Source organism: Lissotriton helveticus, chromosome 12 (assembly GCF_964261635.1).
Source record: "Lissotriton helveticus chromosome 12, aLisHel1.1, whole genome shotgun sequence".
NCBI classification, from domain to species: Eukaryota; Metazoa; Chordata; class Amphibia; order Caudata; family Salamandridae; genus Lissotriton; species Lissotriton helveticus.
In genome coordinates this window covers 25,842,805-25,864,384 of record NC_136073.1, presented here as the reverse complement: position 1 = coordinate 25,864,384, position 21,580 = coordinate 25,842,805, and positions in this window count along the sequence as shown.

Genomic DNA, 21,580 nt, shown 5'->3' with positions numbered 1-21,580 from the left:
AACAAATAGTTGAATAAAGGAAATTACTCACAAAAGTCTTCTCAGAAGATGAACAAGAAATACTTGCGGCAGAGTTCTAGAAAAGTCCTTAGTCCTCAGTAGAAAATGCTGGCCGAATGTGGATCCCGTCCTCTGTCGCCACTGTAAAGAAGTGTAGCTGACACTGGAGGGGGTTTCCAAAAAGAATATTTATTCAGGGATACAGAGAGCCGTCCCAGCAGGTAAGACGAAGGTTCAAGTAGTAACTGTCTAGAAAGGAACGCTCGCAGGATGACATTTTGGGTGACATGACAAGATTCCAGGTGATGTAAGTCAACATGTCACCACACTTCCCCATGCCACTTGCTGCTTTCAGCAACTGGCCCCCACTGGTTGTGACTCCCACTTTGGGCGGGAGAACCGGCGGGAAAAACAAGTGAGGAAGAGAGGTGTGCCTACCTCTGCCAACTCCACCCTTCAGGTGGGGGAGGCGAGGTGAAGCACATGATCTTCTGAGTAAAACAAGAACAGACTAAAGATGTCATTCGTCCAAGGAGAGGACGACTTATCAATCAATCATCAATCAAGTGGATTTATATAGCCCAACTAATCACCCAAGACGGTATCCAGGCGCTTGAGGGTCATGATGGCTCAGGTGACTCAGTCGGACAGCCGGTTCTTGAGTGCTATCCGGAATTCCAGAAGATCGGTGTAAGGTCCATTGCAGGACAGAGAGGTTCTTCCGGGTTTTCGCCGCAAGGTAGAAGGAGTGTCCTTCTCTGTTGCTTTGGTGGATGCGTGGGTGTGGGCGAGTGAGAGGGAGGCGGAGCATAGTTGTCTGGTAAGGTGGTAGGAATCAGTGCCGGTCCTAGGCCTTCTGAGGCCCCGGGCGAAAGGGAAGATGTGAGGCCCCTCCAAGTGACATCACAGAAAGTGACTTTGCAGGACTTTTGATCTTAGTTATTTGGCATCAGTGAAGCAAACTAATGTGGATATCAGTAACATGGATAATTGCATCGATGTTTGCTTTGTAAAGCAAACCATTATAGTATCAGTTGATTCTAGTCCTCCTTGGATTGTTGGAGCTGACGGCCCTTGACTCTCAATGATGAATAATGTAAAATTGCCTTCCTCCATTTTGAGCTAATGGACAAAAATCTGATACTTTTGTAGAACAGTGGAGTAAGGTGTAGCCTTACATATGTCAGTTGGCAGGTCATTCCTTTGTAGAATTTGTCTTGTCTCACTATACAGAAGATTTATACTCTTTAGTCTAATGCCAACTTTCTCATGCCTTAGACATTATTACAAATGATATAGCTGGTGTTTAGGCCTTAGACTAGGCATTTGCCGATTTTCAGTAAACATGAGAAAGTAGAATGCAAAGCTCCCAAAGGGTTGATAAAGCCAGCAGACTATATTGTACGATTTTGATTTAGGAACTAGCTAGCATCAAAGGAGGAAAGGCCCGGTGCCCCATAAATCCACAGCCCGTCAGAGCTGCTGCTCGTTGCCATCTGTGAATGTGTGTAAAAGTATGTACTGAAGTATGTATTTTAGTGTAGTGATGTAAATACTGTGTAAAAGCAAGCGTGAGTGTGTTTTATAACTGTGTGATGGTGAGAGCATGTGTGAGTGTTTTGTGAGTCAGTGTATGTGACTGTGTGAGTGCGTGTTTGTGTAATGCTTGTAAGTGCACTAATGGCCATGGCAGTTTTGAGGTCATTCCTGACTTATTTCGGAGGGCATGGTGAGAGGATCTCCCGAAGCACAATGTGAGGGCTGAATATTGGAGGTAATTCTAAGCCTGTGGGAGGGCCACAACAGCAAATGAGGGAGAGGCACGTATGGCATCAAGCTGGCTCTATTACTATAGAGGCTATTTGTGACACATGTGGCACTCTTGGAATGGGGGACTCGGGAAACAATGCTTGGCCTGGAATATCGCCACTCATTATTGACATATTTGGGGCACCGAGGGCAATTAAAAAAAAATAGTCTACTCTGTGGAATGGACAGGTTGCCATGGCACACCATTAAAGCTCTAGAATATTTCGGCGTCATAGATCCTCATAGATCAAGGCCAAGGGTGGTCACAGTGGCAGCAGAGGAAGCAGGGACCGCACCGGCGCCCCCAGCATCCCAGCGAAAATGCTGATCCTCCACAAGCTGGAATTATTGTAAACCTCGAGGTCTGCTCAGCGTCTGATGGAGCGTGAGAGCGCAGAGGTGCCCTGGTGTGTCACGGCACCGTACAACAACACACACCTTCACAGCGGCAATCACTGCCCTGCTATGACAAGTCTCTAAAAATAATGTGCTTTATATCGCTTCAAGCACGTCCACCTCACGTGGCACTGCCATCATGCTTTCTATTATCCCAGTTAGTGGTACCACTTATTCCACCAGCCCAGGAAAGATGAAGTGCTGGGTTGACCCCACCACTCCTCAAAGGAAAGGACATTTGACGTACAGGTAACACAATACCCACATTAGGACAGCAGATACACTGACCCACGTGCTATCATTCATGCACACAATTATACTCCAAGCCACCATTAAACTCCACAGTGCCCTAGCATGCCGGAGATTAAATTATTAGACATTGTTCTTCTCAGACAGCATGATCAGCATCGATCGATCTTTACACGACATTTTAACTGCATGACATCTCATCGTTTTCTTAGCAGTGAATAATCAATTTACCAGCCAAAGATCCATATCTCCCAAACACAATAGAAGACAAGAAGTTACCAACCACACATCCAAATTAGTAACGGTCCACCAAGCATTAGCGACAGTCCACAAACCGTTTTCTGGATTAAACATCTAAAATGTCTTTAATCTTCTTTCACACTGTAAAATGCTTCATTACAGCCTTTTTCGTAGTCCCAATAGTGAAGCCAATGCAAACACGTGTTTTGTCCAAAGATATGTGCAGACTTTTTAAAGGTTGCAGACATATATATTTACAAATACTTATTCCATATCCAAAACTAGGACAAATTACATTAACCTATATTGTGATGCTTGTTAAATTGGCTTGAGTTCTGAGACAAATGTTGTCAGCAGTATTTGCAGTTGCATAAATGTATATACTAGCTAATTTAAAACTATAATTGCTATACGTGGAGAAGGTAATTGTAGATATACATATGCAGCCTTCACAACTTCCCAACGCTACTGGTGACCTGCGACCGACCCTGGATTTCAAGCTCATATTGGTGGAAGGCAAGCTCTTTTATTTAATTATCGACACGTCACCCACAGACCACGACCTGTCTTCGTCAATGGTTTCCCCATCTCTTCACTCTACTTCCTGTCTCCTGCATTCTGGCCTTTCCCGCAGCAATTCCAGATTTCCTATTCAAATAATATAAATAATTGTTTTTAAATGATACTGAAGCAGTTCTCTTACCTTAACGTTCGTCGTTCGTAGACAGTCTGAGTCAACACACGGACTCAACGAGGGAGGAGGACGGGGCCCAGCGACAACGTCGTCCGACTCCTGCCTGGCCTGCACCCCTGCCCTGCCCACGCGGCCCGCGGACCGCCGCCCGAGTTAGTAAGTGCAGGCAGGTGGTGTGAGTGTGACTGACTGACTTTCAGCCCAGTGGTGCCAGGTCACGTATGATGAAGCAAAGCTTCGCATTCGCGACGTGCTTTTGTCATGAACCTCGTTAATGTGTAATAACGTAATAAGTTGTACGTCTTACTAACGTTTATTTTATGTTTAAACGAGGTTCCCCGAAGCTTGCCTATGTGTTTTACTAAAATAATTAATTTGAGTCTTTAAAAATGGCCGCTGCTTGGAAGTAAGTGTCTGCGCATGCGTCAGTCACACTCACGTGTCCCGATGTGTTTGCAGGTTTGGAGGGAAATAGTTGCGCATGCGTAATGCATAGCTTTGCCAATAACGTGGTACTGCTCGTGCCACTGCTCTTGTACTTGTTTATATGTAGCTAACATTTAGACTGCATAAGTATATTTCTTAGTGATAAGTTGAAAGTACAAACCCTGTGATGTGTTTTCATAATGTTATTTCTATGTATTAATTTGTTCTCGCTTACTTTTCATGTACCGCGGGGAATGGGGGTCTGACTGAGCCGAAAGCCATCTTGGAGGGTACTTGTGCGCAGACTCGACAAAAAGCATCTTGTCATTGAATGGCTGCCAAAGAAGGTTGATACCAGAAGCAAGCCTGGGAAGCAGTACCTTCGCCCCGCAACGTCACGATATTGTTCTATTATGTTGCAAAAATGTATTCTTTGCCTGTATTCTGCGCAATTTTCTCATGGGAACCCCAATCTTGCTAGGCGGTGCCCTGAGATGTAAATAAGGCCTCCAAATAGTGTATTCTGATTGGTGTGTTACCCAAATCCTATCTTAGGACCAATCCAAATTGAGGGATTCTGACACTTTGCAACATTGGGGGGTGGTACACCGTCCCCAAACTGTATATCTACCCTGGGTTCGCCTAGGGAATTGTCCGACTTGTCTGGTTTAGCTGACCTGTCACTGACCAATCGTACTCAATAGGTGACTGAAGATACAGAGCGCTGCGGAGCACTCTGTCCGAAATTGACCATAGACTAAGGTTCTACTGAACCTTAAAGTGCTGGCGAAGCACTTTGCTGGGAGTTCGCTGACCCAATCGGGGTCTTGATCGATAGCTGCAGAGAGGGTGGAGCGCAGGCATTGCTTCCAAACTGCGGGTGCGGTCCTGTCCTGAGCGGTCCTGTCCTGAGGGTTTGCTGTCCTGTCCTGAGGTCCTGTCCTGATTCCTAATCTGAGGGTATCCTGTCCTGTCCTGGGTGTCCATTCTGCACCTGCTGTCCTTTGAGGGGTATCCTTCCTTGAGGGTTTCCTGTCCTTAACTGACCCGTGGCCAGGGTTTGGTTTCCACACCAGTCTAGGTAAATATTGCTCTAAGTTCTTTAAACTTGCACCTTTCTATTTTTCTGTCTTTTGCTTCAATAAAGACACACCTTTGCATATGTTGATTTTTCCATGCTTTTGCCGCAATTATTGAAACGTAAAGTCAATTGCATATTTTCATAACTTGTTCCCATGTTACCCTACCTTTTAGAAATCATATTTTGCATTGCAGTTTGTCATTTTCTGATATGGTCTAGAACGGCCTTACTTGAACTGTCTAAAGAACTTTTACCCTGAATGCATAGCGTTTCCTGTTGCATCTCATATTAGCATTTCCATGATTACCCTGACTTTATTTCTCTATAGTTATGTACTCTTCATTATTTTGATTATTGATTGTCTTATTCTTGTAAACCTAATGCTCAACGAAAACGAACTTTAGATAAAGCTTTTAAAACTTCCAGTTGTCCGTGGTCATTTTACAACAGTATTGAATGTCATTTTGAGTTGGTATTTTGCTGCCTTTCCTTTTACAGCTAGCTCCCTGATCCGTTGTGGTCATAGGTACCCGTGTCGGTAGATGGTAAGTCGGGTACACTGAGTAATAACAGTAGGGAATTCACACAAATTGGTAGCAGCCCGTGAAGTCACCCTGTCAATGAATATTGTGAATTGAAAGTATATGGGCCCGAAGCCGGAAACGGCGAAATTATTGGCTGGGTGACCTCGCGCGCTCTATCAGTTTTTCTGGCTAGCAGAGGATGGTTAGGGACTAGTTGAAGGTTAGGCAGGATTAGTTAGGCTAGCTAAGTCGGTAGCTGCTAGTACATTAATGCTGCTACAAGAGCGGCCATTCCGAGGGAACTGATCACTCTCTTGAAAGGGGTTGCTTTTTGAAATTCATGAATTGTTTTATCATTGTTATTCTTGTTCTTATATTGTTATATGTATTAATCCATGCGTTTGTAAACCGTATCGTTCATTGTTGTCCGAACTCCCCGGGGAATTGAAAAGGCAAGTGGTGAATAGAATCCATTGCCTTGAGGTCGCAGGCTTAAGGAAAGTTAGGTGCAGGTTAGGATAACCGGGAAGCACTAACTAGGGTTTTTCTGAATACGTGTGTGAATAAATGTCAGTAACGAGGTTCATTGGCAAAATTCCCATAGTGGCGTAACCTAGTAAGGGTCACATCGGAAGAGTAGCAGGTTCTTCGGAGCTAGGGTGAAAGCAGAGGGGTCCGCTGGGAAACCTTAGACTCGGATATATCCCGGAGAAGTGGATGAGTTTAGGGGAATAACAGGTTCACCGATGCTAGAGTGAAGGGTAGGCGGAAGAGATCTACCCGCAGCGCGTGAAAAGTAAATGGAAGTAGTTTACTTGCAGTAAAATAATTCTTTCTCTGTCTAGACACTTGAGCACTGTGGCGAATGTGTATTCGTTGTTAAAGAACCAAGCACTAGCACTTTAGAAAGAAAGAAAGTTTCCGTTACCTTGTAAAGGGAGGGAGTCAGCCGTGAAGCGTCTCTGACGTCACTCCGTGCCGCGCTGGGATTGGTAGAAGCAGCGGGCGGGTAGCGGGGCTGGAATTGTAAAGGAGGGGTGAAGCGCCGGAGCGTGAGGACAGTCTCACGAAGGGGCCGCGCACCCATTGGCCGAGATTATTTGAACGCGTGCACCTCATTGGTCGCACGGAATTTCAAGACGCGTTCTGATTGGAGGTGACTTTGTAAACAGAGTTAAGCGTAGAAATCGTATGTGGCACTCGTATTGTCCAGAGACTAGACCAGATCCAAGAAGCCAAGGGTTTGAAAGGGATCAGTGGAAAGCCAAGAGATACGATATTATGTACGGAACTAAGAGAAAAATGTCCCTTGTAAATAGGGTAAAGAATTATTTCAAAACGGACAAACCGATTAAGTCCAGAGAGGGCGTTATTGTCCCGCCACCGAATACTCCCGCCTCGTTCATGATGTTTGACCGAGGGTACAATACCTGTGTGTGGTTGGAAAATTGGGTAAAGTACACAAAAGATGACGGAATATTGGCTTTTCCGTTAGACGGTACTTTCAATGGTAGGATTTTATTTAATTTGAGAACCCGAATGAATGAATTGCATCCCAGACCGAGACTAACGCAGTATGAGGCATTAGAGGAATGGGAGATTGAGGCTTTTGAAAGAGAGAAACCCCGGTTGGACAAAGGTCTGACCAAGTGGTACCCAAGGCTGAAACAAGAGACTAGGGACAAGAGGATGAAACAGTGGAGACAGAGCATGATTGTTGAGGGTCTGTTTCCCATGATGCCAGCGGGTACCCCTTCTGCAGGAGAGAAGAAGACAGAAAAGAGTAAGCACTGGGGAGCGCTTGGGGAGTCAGACGATGAATTATTAGATGACATTTTTACGCGAAGCCCGCCCCCTTATAATGAGGGAGCCCGACCTTCCAGTGTAGGAGAGAATCCCCAGCGTCCATCTATTAAGGAGGAGGACAGATCCCTAAGTAGGGGGGGAGGTGGCCAGGTACTGCCCTATTTTGAGAATCCCGGACCCGCGGAGGTACGAGATATGTATCCTAGAATGCCCGTGAGCCCGGAGGAAAAATATTCCAGTGAAAGAGCCTTTTTTCCCAGACCTCTTTATGAAAACGAAGAAAAGCCATTAAGTTCAGGAATGCCCTTTTTGCAGCCTCCATATGGGGAAGAGCGCAGGTCATTTGGCACAGGAACTTTGTTCCCAAAACCAAATTATGGTGGAGGACCAAGTGAAACGCATCCTACTGCCCCGAGTTTTACCCCTCACCTGACCCCACAGATAATACCTGACCGAACCTTAGGAAGAGTACTAGATGAAAGGGAGCAAGAGGCCATAGCTAGACAGAGGACAGAAATAATTCAGAAGATCTCCCAGTTAAATGCCAGTCCTGAGGCTTTGACTATTCCGGTAACAATCGGACCAGTGGTTCCGTTGTATGGGAATAATCAAGGAAGTCCAAACCCTCCAGTTATGAACCCAATCATGGCCCCGCCGAGGCAAGAGCCCCTACTGATAGACGATCAGTCCAGTGAGTGCGAGTCCGAAGTTGTGTTCTTGGACCTGCCAAACAAACAGACCGGGAAGGGAGTGCAGAAGAGGCATAATCCTTTTAATGCGAAAGAAATTAAATTAGAATCAACGTCAGGTACTAGGAGTGTTTCTTTGGTAACTCCGGAAGAAATTGAAAATTGGAGTCGTGAATTAGAAAAACAGACTCCGCAAACGAAATCTTTAGACCTCTACAAACTGAGGGTAGAAATAGAGGAATTAATGGCAGGAAATGTGGGGTTAGACAGATTAAATACCTACTCTGAAGAAGAGTTGCTGTTTATGTGTAAAAGCCTTACCAGAAGTACCAGGGTGCTCCACGAAAAGCTGACAGACACCGCAGCTAGTATGGGGGTAGATATTTCAAGATCCAAGCACTTACAAAAGCCTTACAGAGCTGAATTCTCAGACAAGGATATAGAGAACTTGAATGTGTCAGGGAAAAAGTTGCAGATTAAAGAGTTGCTTGCAGTTTTGCAAAAATGGGGAGACGTGGAAAAATGGAGAAGCAGGTGGGCACGAAAGAAAGATGAGGCTCGATCCAGACAAGCCACCCCTGAGTTCCCTTTGAGAGAAGTAGACAAGCCCGAAACATTATGCCCCATGCGTGAAGTGCCAGGTGGGAGGTATGTGCACATTCCATGGTCCAGACAGGATATTGTGTCCTTTACTAACGATTTCCCGAAACTGCGCGAAAAGCCAGTGGACTGGTACCGGCAGGTGGAAAGGTTCGTAAAGGTGCAAAAATGCTTGTGGAAAGACCTGGATGGATTTTTCGATATTGTGGTCCCGGTAGATCTATGGACCGAGTGTAAAATTGCCATAGGCTGGCCTAGTGAGGAGTACCCGAGGGACTCTAACACAGGGGAGCCGTCGATTGAAGTGATGAAAAAATACGAACAAGTAATGCTGCATTTGAAAAATAAGGTGCCCGCAAAGGAAACTGATTGGACCAGGATAGATAGAACAACGCAAGAGAGAGACGAGACAGTGCACTCCTATTATGAAAGGCTGTTGCAGGTGTTTAAAACATACAGTGGTATAGATAACATCGAGATGAAGGATATGACGCATTTCATTTACAGGTTTGTAAACGGTTTAAGGCCTGAAATTTGTCAGTGGATAAAAGATAACAAAATTTGTTGGCACTCCAAAAAGATAGACGAGGTCCTGCGGTACGCAAAGTACTGCGAGGACGAGATGGCAGAAAAGAAAAAGGCGCTCAAGGAAAAGGTCATGTGGGCTCAAGTGAAGCTCGCAGAACAGCAGGAAAAACAGTTGAGTAACATGGTCAAAAACACTCAGAACCAAAGTCCTGGGGGTGGGGGAGGAGGTAAGCCCCGGCCCAAAATGAGCAGGGAGGAGGCTATGAAGAAATTTCCCTGTCACCAGTGCGGAGAAATTGGACACTGGCGTAACGAGTGTCCTTATTTGCCTGACGATAACCCCAAAACACCTGATTTAACTCCACAGACGCAGAACGAAAGACCAAGAAAGACTCAACCACAGGTAAAAACGGTTCAGGTGCCCCGAGCTCCAAAGCAAGTACATAAGGGAAAAGGCACGGAGGGTGATGAGATAGAAGTCTGGGAAAGCAATTAGAACAGAAATGCAGCAACTTCGCAGTATTTGTTAAATGATACCTTCCTTTGTGATGACCAGTACTGACGGGGCCTGAGAGGGGAGGACGAGGAGTGCGTACTTGGCGCCTCCTTGCCGGTAGACCAGTCCGGACCATACATTGAAGGAAAGGTTGACGGAAACGATGTCACTTTTCTGTTGGACACTGGTGCTACCCGTTCTACTGTGAGAACAGTGGACGTTCCAAACCTACCCCTCTCGGGAGAAGCCATCCAAGTAGTAGGTGTATCTAATCAATTGATTAGTACTCCTGTTACCAAGCCCATGGAGATCTCAATTGGAAACTTTAAGGAGATGCATAGATTTGTCGTTTGCGACACCAGTCCAGTGAACTTACTGGGACGTGATTTGCTGAGCAAAATGAACTGTACCATCTTTTGCACACCAAAGGGTGTTGAAATTCAGACCCCAGATGAAGACGGCATTTATAAATTAATGTTAATCAGACCTGACTCAGAAATTAAACGACTGACCATGCAGGATTTGCCCCAAGAACTCCAAGAAGCAGTGAAGCCAGAGGTATGGGACTTTACTGGGAAAGATGTAGGGTTAATGAAAAACGTGGACCCCATACAGATAGCAATCAAGGACAATGCAGTATACCCCAATACTAAACCCTACAGGATGAATGCAGAAGTGAGAGCAGGTGTCACTCTGGAAATACAGAAATTGCTAGAAGGAAACATCATACAGGAAGTAATGAGTAGCCCATGCAACTCACCGATTATGGGCATCAAGAAGCCTAGTGGCAAGTACCGAGTAGTGCAGGACCTACGAAAAGTCAACAAGATAGTAGTCCCCTGCTGCCCTATTGTCCCGAACCCAGCAGTGATTCTGTATCAGATTCCCTGGGATGCTGAGTGGTTCACTGTGATAGACCTGGTGCACAGACATAATATCGACTCCAAAATATCGTCTGGACAGAATATCGAGTTTTAAATATCGTTTGGAGAAAATATCGACTAGACAGAATATCGACAGCCAAAATATCGTTTTTAAGGTAAGTGAAGTAATATCGACTGTAAATAATATAGACAGTGAAAATATCCAAGTATATAATCTAGATAGTAAAAAATATAGTTTTTTAAATAATATTTAATTATTTATAGTGTGTTTATGTTATAATATGTGTGAAAAGTGTCAATTTTTTTTTTTTTTTTAATTAATTATTTTTTTAATTATTGTGTAATTTAATTCTGTAGCGGGTTGTGGGTTTATAGGGGAATAGGGTGGGAAGTAATTTAATTATAATTAATTAAATATGTAAATTTATTAATTGGTAGTAATAATTAATTAATTGGTAATTAAATAATATATGTTAATTATTTAAAATTTAATTGGTAATTAATTTTATTTAATTGATTAATTGCTAATTATGTCAATTAAAATAATGTATTTTCTCTAGCGGGTTGTGGGTTTATAGGGGAATAGGGTGGGAAGTAATTTAATTATAATTAATTAAATATGTTAATTTAATAATTGGTAGTAATATTTAATTAATTGTTAATTAAAACATGTTTGTTAATTAATTAAAATGTAATTGGTAATTAATTTTATTTAATTGATTAATTGCTAATTATGTTAAATGAAAGGGGTATTTTTAGGGTTCAGGGTCAGTTTTTAGTTTTTGGGTAAAGGGGTATTTTTAGGGTTCAGGGTCAGTTTTCAGTTTTTGGGTAAAGGGGTATTTTTAGGGTTCAGGGTCAGTTTTCAGTTTTGGGGTAAAGGGGTATTTTTAGGGTTCAGGGTCAGTTTTTAGTTTTTGGGTAAAGGGGTATTTTTAGGGTTCAGGGTCAGTTTTCAGTTTTTGGGTAAAGGGGTATTTTTAGGGTTCAGGGTCAGTTTTCAGTTTTTGGGTAAAGGGGTATTTTTTGGGTTCAGGGTCAGTTTTTAGTTTTTGGGTAAAGGGGTATTTTTAGGGTTCAGGGTCAGTTTTCAGTTTTTGGGTAAAGGGGTATTTTTAGGGTTCAGGGTCAGTTTTCAGTTTTTGGGTCAAGGGGTATTTTTAGGGTTCAGGGTCAGTTTTCAGTTTTTGGGTCAAGGGGTATTTTTAGGGTTCAGGGTCAGTTTTCAGTTTTTGGGTAAAGGGGTATTTTTAGGGTTCAGGGTCAGTTTTCAGTTTTTGGGTAAAGGGGTATTTTTAGGGTTCAGGGTCAGTTTTCAGTTTTTGGGTAAAGGGGTATTTTTAGGGTTCAGGGTCAGTTTTCAGTTTTTGGGTAAAGGGTTATTTTTAGGGTTCAGGGTCAGTTTTTAGTTTTTGGGTAAAGGGGTATTTTTAGGGTTCAGGGTCAGTTTTGGGTTTTTGGGGTACATATACAATATTGCCTATTATTTAATTAAATGTTGTTACTATATATATATGTTTTAAGAAATATGATTAAAAATATATATATATTTTTACTTTCATTAAATATTTAATTATTAAAAGTTATTTTAAGTATTGTTAATTATATTTTAGTAATTAATTTTTTATATTAATGTAATTAAACATTGTTTTTAGTAAAGTCGATATTTTTTACAACGATATTTTTGTAAACGATATTTTGTAGTCGATATTTTTGTACTTACCTGTTTGTACATACAAACTCGATATTTTTGTAGTAGATATTTTCACCTCGATATTTTGGGTACTCGATATTGTGGTAGTCGATATTCTTTCAGTGATCCGATAGACCTATGTCATGCATTCTTTTCCATTCCCTTGCATCCAGATAGCAAATTTCTTTTCTCATTTGCCTTCAATGGTCACGTGTATGTCTGGAACCGGGTCCCTCAAGGGTACACAGAGAGCCCCTCTATCTTTAATCAGATCTTGAAAAAATGTTTGGAAACTTTGGTCTTACCTGGAAACTCTGTCCTAGTGCAATACATAGACGACCTCTTGGTGGCGTCTAAAAGTCATAGGGATTGTGTGATTGACACCACTGCCCTACTGAATCATCTGAGTGAGAAGGGACATAAAGTGGCCCCTGACAAATTACAGTTCTGTGCAAAATCAGTGAAATATCTGGGATACCAGATAGAGAAAGGTGTCAGGAAAGTGACATCGGAAAGAGTGAGAATAATTCAAAAGATGCAGTTACCCCGTACTCAGAAAGAGATCAGAATGTTCCTGGGTGTGATAGGATATTGCAGGCAGTGGATTCTGGGATTTGCAGTCTTAGCTAGGCCCTTGATAAAAATGACCAAGAGAGGAACACCTGATATTGTAGAATGGAATGATGAAAGCTTAACAGCCTTCACCAAACTGCGAAATTGTCTGTGTACAGCCCCTGCATTAGGAATGCCAGACTATTCCAAAGAATTTGCCCTATTCTGTGACACTCGCGATAATTGCGCGTTGTCAGTCCTAACTCAAGAACATGGCACAACCAGAAGGCCTGTGGCATATTTCTCTGCCACCCTGGATCCAGTGGCTGCTGGATTACCAGGTTGTCTGAAAGCGGTAGCTGCTACCTGTGCAAGTTTAGAGCAGAGTGAGTCCATTGTCATGGGACATCCTGTAACTGTGTATGTTCCACATGGAGTGGTAATTTTACTGACCAGAACAAAAACTCAGTATCTCACCCCTAGTCGGCTGACTAAATACGAGAGGATTCTTGTGGGTGCTGCAAATGTAAACATTGTTAGGTGCAGTATTTTGAACCCTGCCACTTTACTCCCCGACCCAATGGATATGGAAGGTGGAGTGGATGATGAGCATGATTGCATTGATTTAACAGAATTCAATACCAAGCCACGCCCAGACATTAAAGAAACACCATTGCCTGTGCATGACAAGGAATTATTTGTAGATGGTTCGTGTCTAAGACATGAACAAGGAGGCCTGAGTGCTGCCTATGCGGTAGTCTCCTTAACTAAAATTGAAGAAGCAGGTTATCTATTTGATATAAAGTCTGCACAAGTAGCCGAATTGATCGCTATGATAAAAGCTTGCAAAATTGGGAAAAACCTACGCATAACAGTGTATACTGACAGTCAGTACTGTTATGGGGTTGTGCATGACTTTGGCCAGTTGTGGCTACAGAGGGAGTTCTTGACTTCATCAGGTACCCCTATTCGAAATGGAAAAGTTGTTCAAGACCTTTTAGAGGCAATCCAGTTACCAAAGGAACTGGCAGTGGTAAAATGCGTTGCTCATAAGAAGAGCACGGACACTGTATCACTGGGAAATGATTTTGCTGATCGAGTGGCCCAATGGTGCGCCAGAGATCGGTATATCGTAAATCCAAAACGAGGGGGGCCAGGAACCAGCTGCCAACTTCAGGTGTTGGAAGAAGTGCCTACATGGGATGAAGTGAAAGAGTGGCAGCAGGCGGCATCTTGGCAAGAGAGAGAGAAGTGGAAGGAGGATGGGTGTAGACCAAGACGTGTGGATGGTGTCATCTTAGGTCCAACTGGTATGCCTGTGTTACCTAGACACTTACTTAGCACAATGGCGAGATTGATACATGAAGGATCACACATTGGTAGGGACGCCATGATCCTAGTGTTCCAACAGACTTGGTACAGTAAAAAGTTCAGGAAAGTAGCAGAGTCCCTCTGCCAGAGGTGCCTGTCATGTCAAAAGATGAACCCAGGGAAGAAAACTGTGGTGGAACTGGGAAAAATTGGGAGGTCCGGGGGTCCCTTTGTGAGAATACAGGTTGATTTCATCACCATGCCCCGTTGTGAAGGGAAGCGATATGTCCTTGTCATGGTCTGTTTATTTTCGAAATGGGTGGAAGCTTTCCCTACTCCCCAAAATGACGCAAAAACAGTAGCTAAGTGTTTACTAAAAGAACTGATACCTAGGTTCGGGGTTCCAGTCACTATTGAATCAGATCAAGGCTCACATTTTCAGAATGAGGTGATCGCCGAACTCTGTAAGGCCTTTGGAATATAACAAAAGCTTCACTGCGCATACCGTCCAGAGGCTTCTGGAATAGTGGAACAAATAAATGGAACTATCAAAAACAGACTAGCAAAACTGTGTGATGCATCTAGGATGACCTGGGTGAAGGCCCTGCCCCTGGTCCTGATGGGACTCAGAAGTGTTCCTGACCGCAAGACAGGCCTAAGTCCCCATGAAATCATTATGGGAAGAGTGATGAGACAAGCATGGGTGCCAGGAAGCAAACTGTTGAGTATAACTGATGATTTGGTGCTTGAATACTGCAAGAGATTGGGTGACCAAGTGCGTTCTATCTCTCGCCAGATCGGAGAAGACGCCATCCTCAATCCAACGACTCCTCTCCACAAACTGGTCCCGGGAGATTGGGTCAAGATAAAGAAGCATACTCGGAAGAGCTGCCTGGAGCCAAGGTGGGGAGAGAAACGTCAGGTGATCCTGGTAACTACCACAGCAGTAAAGTGTGCAGGGGTTCCACGCTGGATACACGCCAGCCACACCCAGAAGGTATTACCAGACGAGGAGCCTGAAGAAGAAGGGCGTCCAGCGGAGGACTCTGCAGGAGCCAGACCAGAAGTAGCTGACGACGTACAGCCCAGTACCAGTCGAGCTGCAGAATCAGCAGACGTTGGCCCAAGAATAGTTGGTAACGAACTACCAAGAGCCCAGCCTGCTGAAGGGGTCCAAGAAGCTGAGCCAGAAGTAGCTGAAGACGAGCTGCCGAGCATATGGCCAGAGGAGTGGATTCCATTGATTGATCTCACTGAAGACCCCATTCGAACAAGTGAGAGAATTTGGGAAGGTAGAGAGTGGACTAGAGAGGAAAAGAAAGGCACAGGCGAAGAACCTCAGAATCTTGAGATTCACATCAAAACTGAGGAAGGAGAAGGTCAGACAGGGACAGAACAACTGAATGATACAGAGCAAGTGATTGATACTCCTCCACTGACTCCGGATGTCGGGAAGGGACAGACTAGACATAGCGTAATAGTTCGAGCAGAAGAAAGTCCAGATATCGAAGTGCTTGAACAGGATCAGATAGGATTAGAAGAACGTGTTCAGGAAACAGAAACAGAGACATTTGAAAAACAAAAACAAAACTGTCCTGAACAAGGCCAGATTAGTAACCAGGCAGAAGAAATAGATGCTAGCCCTGGAAACAGTCAGATAGAAGAGGGAGAAACTGAAGCAGAATTGCCACCGACTAATGAAAACAAGAGGGCAAGAGAAGAAAACGAAGTCCAAGTGCCAATTAAAAGACTTAAGAAAAGAAAGCACATTGAGCCTGGATTTGTCAAGAAACTGAGGCTAAGGATAAAAACAGTAGAAGAAAAACGCGCAGAAGAAAGGAGAAGTGCTCGCATAGCTAAGCAACAAGAAGGTATCTCCAACAGAAGGAGTGATCGAATAAAGAGACAAAACAAAAAGTACAAGTCACCTGAATGGACACTTGTTTTGGAAGAATTTGAAGATCTTGATCTAACTGACGAGAGCGACGGAGAACCCGTCCCTGAGTACTCTGAGAAGAAGAAGACGAGCCACCGTGAATTTGCACAAAGTAAGCTACTCGTGCAAAGTCACAAAGAGGGGTCGAGAAACTTCTTCTGAGCCAAAATGTCTGATTCAAGCGTGAATGGTAGACCTAGTCGCAGCTGTTGCAAAACATGCTGCAAAGTATGTGTACGTAGTATAGTTGTCCTGATATTAGTTTGGATAGGACTAACAGTGTTTATTCCCTTTGCTGTGAGCAAAAATACTAATATTGTCCCTACTGAAATTGTAAATACTGACAGTGAGGAGCTGACAACACAGAGTGTAGCAAGACATGAAAGAGCACTGAGACAAACAAAACAAGACTTAGAAGCACCAGATGAGGGAGGACTACATTATCATGGAGTTAAGAACAAGACACACTTAAATGTTTTCGCAAACTTGTTAATACACTATGTAGAGACTATGGAAATTGAAGATTGCTATGTCTGCATGAAGCTACCTACCTCTGTGGCTGAAGGCGTGACATACCATCACTTGCCGCTGACATATGGAATCTCCTGTAGCATTTTAGCTAGTTTATTTTACAAGAGAGGACCGTTACAGTACTATTACTCTAACAATGACGTGATCTTTTCTGAACTTCCTATACGTGGGAACTTGAATCCTGTACATACTAAAAGTGACGTTACCCGCTATATGGGCGAATACTTTCTGACTATAGGTAATATCGACATAGGTGACGCACACAGAGATAACTTGACTTGTTCTTTGCGTGAGCAGGAAAAGATGTTCCTGAACATGGCAGAGAAAAGGAGAATTAAAATACAAAGAAAGGCAAATGACGAAAGTCAGAAAAGACCAAGGTGGGCAGAGAACATGGAAGGCACCTCAACTGGTGGGGCGGGTCCTGCTCTGTTGCTGGATTTTGAAAAGAAAGGCAAGCTATGTCTTCACCACGAGAAGACTAGCTATTATAATAACATTTTCATTGGTTCCAGTGAATGCGAACATAATTACAAGGTAATTGGAGGTTGGGGTTTCAAAAATGGGTCAGAGCCTGTGTTTCCTGGAATTTATTATATTTGTGGGGACAAGGCTTATTTCAAATTGCCGGATCACTGGTATGGAAGCTGCTACTTTGGCATTGTCTTCCCGAAAATATACCATGTGAATGGAGTTGCTGGAAGCAGTGAAAATACTAATTGCTTAGTGCGTAGTAAAAGAGAAAGTGTAGGTGAAATAATGGGTAGTATTTTCAGTGCACTGATACCTGGAGTGGGAGTGGTTCTGAACACTCACAGAATTTGCAAATTGTCTACTATAGTGGATGTGTTGTCTACTGACACAGCTCATGGATTTCTGCTGGTCAATACCGAAATGGTTGCGATCAGATCAATGGTTTTGCAGAACCGACTTGCTCTTGATACCTTATTAGCGAAAGAGGGCGGAGTCTGCCGGATGTTGAAGGCGCAACATTGTTGCACCTATATTCCAGACAAAAGTGTACAGCTCAAAAGATACGTGAAAAACATTACTAATTTGGCAAAGGAACTCAAACCACTCGAGGTTGACAGTGCCTGGAAGAGACTGGTAGATGGTCTCTCAAATGTAGGTCATTGGCTTGCTAGCGTAGGTAAAAGCTTATTGTTCAAGGTACTAATGCCAATTGGAATTATAGGTTTCATCCTATTCTTCATATTTGTCTGTTGCAAATGTCGTAAGCACACCAGAAAGCATGAAGTGAATGCAAGAGGGGTGAAAAGAAGTGTGGATGAGCTTGAATTGGAGGAGATAAATAATCAGATCTACAAAAGGGTGAAGAATTCTCACCCTACCAAAGATGAGAAAGAGAAATTGAATCGTTTGCTGGAAGAAATAGAGCTGTATAAGGTGTGAGAAGTTGGCATCTGGTTCCATTTATTTTTTGTGATGATAGTAAATATCATCAAAGAGGGGAATGATGAAGCAAAGCTTCGCATTCGCGACGTGCTTTTGTCATGAACCTCGTTAATGTGTAATAACGTAATAAGTTGTACGTCTTACTAACGTTTATTTTATGTTTAAACGAGGTTCCCCGAAGCTTGCCTATGTGTTTTACTAAAATAATTAATTTGAGTCTTTAAAAATGGCCGCTGCTTGGAAGTAAGTGTCTGCGCATGCGTCAGTCACACTCACGTGTCCTGATGTGTTTGCAGGTTTGGAGGGAAATAGTTGCGCATGCGTAATGCATAGCTTTGCCAATAACGTGGTACTGCTCGTGCCACTGCTCTTGTACTTGTTTATATGTAGCTAACATTTAGACTGCATAAGTATATTTCTTAGTGATAAGTTGAAAGTACAAACCCTGTGATGTGTTTTCATAATGTTATTTCTATGTATTAATTTGTTCTCGCTTACTTTTAATGTACCGCGGGGAATGGGGGTCTGACTGAGCCGAAAGCCATCTTGGAGGGTACTTGTGCGCAGACTCGACAAAAAGCATCTTGTCATTGAATGGCTGCCAAAGAAGGTTGATACCAGAAGCAAGCCTGGGAAGCAGTACCTTCGCCCCGCAACGTCACGATATTGTTCTATTATGTTGCAAAAATGTATTCTTTGCCTGTATTCTGTGCAATTTTCTCATGGGAACCCCAATCTTGCTAGGCGGTGCCCTGAGATGTAAATAAGGCCTCCAAATAGTGTATTCTGATTGGTGTGTTACCCAAATCCTATTTTAGGACCAATCCAAATTGAGGGATTCTGACACTTTGCAACATTGGGGGGTGGTACACCGTCCCCAAACTGTATATCTACCCTGGGTTCGCCTAGGGAATTGTCCGACTTGTCTGGTTTAGCTGACCTGTCACTGACCCATCGTACTCAATAGGTGACTGAAGATACAGAGCGCTGCGGAGCACTCTGTCCGAAATTGACCATAGACTAAGGTTCTACTGAACCTTAAAGTGCTGGCGAAGCACTTTGCTGGGAGTTCGCTGACCCAATCGGGGTCTTGATCGATAGCTGCAGAGAGGGTGGAGCGCAGGCGTTGCTTCCAAACTGCGGGTGCGGTCCTGTCCTGAGCGGTCCTGTCCTGAGGGTTTGCTGTCCTGTCCTGAGGTCCTGTCCTGATTCCTAATCTGAGGGTATCCTGTCCTGTCCTGGGTGTCCATTCTGCACCTGCTGTCCTTTGAGGGGTATCCTTCCTTGAGGGTTTCCTGTCCTTAACTGACCCGTGGCCAGGGTTTGGTTTCCACACCAGTCTAGGTAAATATTGCTCTAAGTTCTTTAAACTTGCACCTTTCTATTTTTCTGTCTTTTGCTTCAATAAAGACACACCTTTGCATATGTTGATTTTTCCATGCTTTTGCCGCAATTATTGAAACGTAAAGTCAATTGCATATTTTCATAACTTGTTCCCATGTTACCCTACCTTTTAGAAATCATATTTTGCATTGCAGTTTGTCATTTTCTGATATGGTCTAGAACGGCCTTACTTGAACTGTCTAAAGAACTTTTACCCTGAATGCATAGCGTTTCCTGTTGCATCTCATATTAGCATTTCCATGATTACCCTGACTTTATTTCTCTATAGTTATGTACTCTTCATTATTTTGATTATTGATTGTCTTATTCTTGTAAACCTAATGCTCAACGAAAACGAACTTTAGATAAAGCTTTTAAAACTTCCAGTTGTCCGTGGTCATTTTACAACAGTATTGAATGTCATTTTGAGTTGGTATTTTGCTGCCTTTCCTTTTACAGCTAGCTCCCTGATCCGTTGTGGTCATAGGTACCCGTGTCGGTAGATGGTAAGTCGGGTACACTGAGTAATAACAGTAGGGAATTCACACAAATTGGTAGCAGCCCGTGAAGTCACCCTGTCAATGAATATTGTGAATTGAAAGTATATGGGCCCAAAGCCGGAAACGGCGAAATTTTTGGCTGGGTGACCTCGCGCGCTCTATCACGTATGGCAGGCGTGTGCGCATGCTGAGTGCGCGGGGGCTGGCCAAAAAAAACATGTCAAGGGCCGTCATTGGTAGCGCTTTCGCGCGCTACCAGATTGACGGCCCTGGGACCCACTGCCACTGTCACCTGAGGAAGAGAAGAAGGGCGACGCCGGCGTCACGTCACCACCACAGGGCACACACGCACCACCACCACCAACCAAGCTAGGTGGTGGGGGGTGCGTGCAGGCGTCAAATTGCGCAGACACCACCACACAGAATGAAATGCCGATTGTACGGTACGTCACGTGGTGTGGCAACACAAGTGTGGAGATTCATTTAATTTATTTTATTCTTCCCGCAACTGCGGGGCCGGCGGCGGGGCCCCCCTGAGTCAGAAACACTGCACTCTCGATAATATTGTATTGGACGGACCGGACGGAAGCAGTGCGCAGCGCAGCGCTTTTCCCCAGGCCAATTAGGCCATCATCAATCATGTATTATTCCCGCAACTGCGGGGCCGGCGGCGGGGCCCCCCTGAGCGCGAGGCCCTGGGCAGCTGCCCATACCGCCCATGGCTAGGACCGGCCCTGGTAGGAATGGTTGATGTAGGCTGGTCCTGGTTGGGCCAGGTATATCTTTTTGTCATGGCTTGCCACTTTCCAACCATGCCCTCCTGTGCATGAGAACACAAACACATGCTCACACAACTACACACAAACTAAATTTCAGATATTGCAAACCGTTCTGTTTCGTTTTGAAAAATGCAGGTCCTGTAAAAACATGATTTTTATCGGAAAACCACTATGAGCTAATCCGTTTACATTTTAAGCGGTGTCATGTTCCAAAGCAAAACACCACCTAAATGCTGCAAATAACAATGAACACGTCTTCAGGCTGCTGAAGAAGATACAGTGTCAATTAATGATATTTTACCTCTTTATGAACAACATAAGTTTGCAAAACCAAAAATCTTTAATTTATTTAGTGAAAAAACTCTGGCAGATTACTTTGGAAACTCACCAGACAGCTGCTGCTCCCACTCAGGAGCCTGTGGACTAGTTTCAATTCAGCAGCAACCAGGGAGGTGGCAATCAGCAGGCCTCCTTTTTTAGGGTCAAGGGGACACTGTTAACAACAAGCATTTGCAATGCAATTCGTCTCACATTTACGCTAGTTTAAGCTATTGGCATTGGAAAGGACAATGCATTTTATTTACGTTTTAAAAACCAAAACAAAGTAAAAGGCATTGTCATTTACAATGCCAATATATCAAACTCGTGTAAATGCTAGACCTTCAGCCCTGGTATTTTTTAATGATAGTTAAGTACCACTATTTTTTCTTTCAAAATCTCCCTCTTTCTAGTTTCAACATGTTGCCCTCACCTATGGTATGCACTCGATAATCAAGAAAGCTCTTTCGGCATACATGGGAAATGGACATCTTGTATGAATACCATTACAATGCAATATTGCCTTGCAGTTTCTCATAAACTAAGTATTCTCTAGACTTGGAATTCCATAAAATATTTATTTAGCCCCTTCGCTGCTGGCCCGTTTCTGCCGCTGTGCGGTAAACAAAAGAACAGGGCGGGGCCGTGACGAACCCCAGCCGTCATCCGCACACGAGCACCGCGGAGCGTGACGGCTGGGGTTCGTCACCAGCATGCAAGGGGTTAAACTTCGATTCGT